The sequence below is a fragment of the Primulina eburnea genome, chromosome 12 (assembly GCF_022965805.1).
Source record: "Primulina eburnea isolate SZY01 chromosome 12, ASM2296580v1, whole genome shotgun sequence".
Lineage (NCBI taxonomy): Eukaryota > Viridiplantae > Streptophyta > Magnoliopsida > Lamiales > Gesneriaceae > Primulina > Primulina eburnea.
In genome coordinates, this window is record NC_133112.1 from 19,300,523 (window position 1) to 19,303,012 (window position 2,490).

Genomic DNA, 2,490 nt, shown 5'->3' on the forward strand with positions numbered 1-2,490 from the left:
AAAGCATCAGCAAAAGGAATGTTAATATGCAATTTTTTAAATATCTCAAGAAATTTACCAAATTGTGCATCTAATTTAGCTTTCTTCATTGCTGCAGGAAAAGGTGGAGGGATAAAAATTTTATTCTGTGCAATAGGTGTAGATGTAGAGTTAGAAGACTTACCTCCTCGATTTTCCACCTCATCCTCACCGTGCTTGGTCTTTTCCTCATTAGACTCGAGTGCTTTTCCACTACGCAATTGCACCGCCTTCACATGTTCTCTTGGGTTAGTTTCCGTGTTGCTTGGCAAAGCTCCTTGCTCCCTATTAGCAATCTACTTAGCCAATTGTCCAATTTGATTCTCTAACCCCTTTATGGATGCATCTTGGTTCTGAAATCTCGTCTCTGTTGCAGAAATAAATTTAGTCATCATTTGCTCTAAATTAGACTTCTCCTCCCGAGGCGGTTCTGGCTTGAATCCTTGGTGCATCCCATACGGTGGACCTCTTTGTTGTTGATTTTGGTTGTTTTGACCTCCCCATGAAAAGTTTGGGTGATTCCTCCATCCCGGATTATATGTGTTCGAATAAGGGTCATGTCTAGGACGGTTCTAGAATCCCACTTGTTTTACCGGTGCTCCCTCAGGCACATAGAATGGATTGCCATCTTGGCAATCCTGCACGTCATGCTCACCCCCACACTTATCACAGAAAATTTCTTGCAGACGCATAGCCGACCCACTCATGCTCATCCCATCAATCTTTCTATTCAAAGCCTCTAACTGTGCTGAAACCGCCGAAAAATCATTAACTTGATTAACTCCAGCACCTCGTCTCTACCTGTCAGACTGAGGATGATAGCTACTAGCAGCCATCTCCTCCAATAACTCATATCCTTCCTCAGCCGTTTTTCTCAGCAAGTTACCACAGGCAGCAGCATCTATCATAGTACGGTTAGGAGTAAGCAGACCGTAGTAGAAAGTTTGAACAACTAACCCAAGCGGCAGCTCATGGTGTGGACATCTCCTCAACAAGTCCTTGTAGCGCTCCCATGCCTCGTAAAGTGACTCTTGCTCAAATTGAGCAAAAGTAGTAATGTCGGCTCTAAGCTTCATAGTATTCGACGGAGGAAAGTACTTGATCAGGAATGCCTTTGCCATATCCTCCCATGTAGTAATAGACCCTACAGGCAAACAATTTAACCACGACTTAGCTTTATCTCTCAGGGAAAATGGAAATAAACGCAAACGAACAGCATCATCAGACACGCCATTAAACTTAAAAGTATCACAAATTTCAAGAAAGTCAGCTATATGAGAATTAGGGTCGTAAAGTGCACTTCCCCCAAATTGGACAGTGTTCTGTATCATCTGAATGATAGCTGGCTTGATCTCAAACTGATTAGGTCGGATGACTGGTCTTACGATGCTTGGACGTGCTCCATCAAGAGACGGCTGTGCATAATCCATCATCGGTATACGCCTTGGCTCCTCTCTGTGTTGATCGTCTTCCATTCTTTCCTTCGCTCTTTGCTGCTGTAGTCGAGGTCTAGCTGTGCGTTCAATCTCGGGGTCAAAAGGCTCAATCTTAAACTCGAGTGATCTTCCCATGCACCACAAGAAAAATCTGCAACACAATGAGAGTATCAAATAACAATAAAACAAATAATACTAAAGAATTTAAATGAAAAATAAAAAATATTGTGAATCAACAGTCCCCGACAACGGCGCCAAAAACTTGATCGAGCAAAACTTGCACAGTGAATAGTCCCAAAATTTATTTTATAAATGAAAGCTCGATTTAAATATCGCAAGTGCATGATAGTCAAGTTATAATAAACGTAAGTGAATACGAGTATCGTTCCACAAGGACTGCGTTACACTATTTTTATTTTCAAGTAAAATTTTAGCAACGATAAAATGAGTTGATGATTAAACTAATGTAAATTAAACAACTAAAATAATTAAAATGCAAAGAAAACGTATTCAAGAAAGCAATGATTAATTTGGATTAAATCAATTGAGAAATGAATTTGTTGGGAATTAGCAGTTCACCTACCACTCGTGTTTAAATAATTACACTCGACTTTTACTCGTGCATTCGACGGAATTCCCTAGACTAATTAATATACTCTGTCGAGCTATATTAATACTAATCATAAACATGCAGTACTCAAGTGTCCTCAATTATTTAACAGTTCAAGATTGCATTACATTCTATGGAATCCACTAGCTTTCATCCGGGTGAACTATCACTATCGACACGTACCCAATTCCGTATATCTCCTAAAATTGTAAATCCGTGGTTTATACTATGTGATCCTATTGTTAATTTTTCTATCGAAATCATCAACAACATGAAATAATCAAAGGAAGTTAGCTAGGCTTCGATTGAAAAAATAAAGAACAATAGCATGAACAAATCACTAATAAAAACGTCGAGAAATAATGTTAAACACCGAGTACGGGGTAGGATCCCCTCAAATCCCAACAAATCTAGAGTTTAGCTACT

The 2,490-nt window shown here is 39.4% G+C and overlaps 1 non-coding gene across 1 annotated transcript; it reads left to right on the forward strand.

Moving 5' to 3' along the window:
- Nucleotides 1-984: 984 nt before the first annotated feature.
- On the forward strand, nt 985-1,091 carry LOC140808536 (small nucleolar RNA R71). Its single transcript, XR_012112956.1, has one exon. It is a non-coding gene; the product is annotated as a small nucleolar RNA R71 (small nucleolar RNA).
- The last annotated feature ends 1,399 nt before the right edge of the window (nt 1,092-2,490 follow it).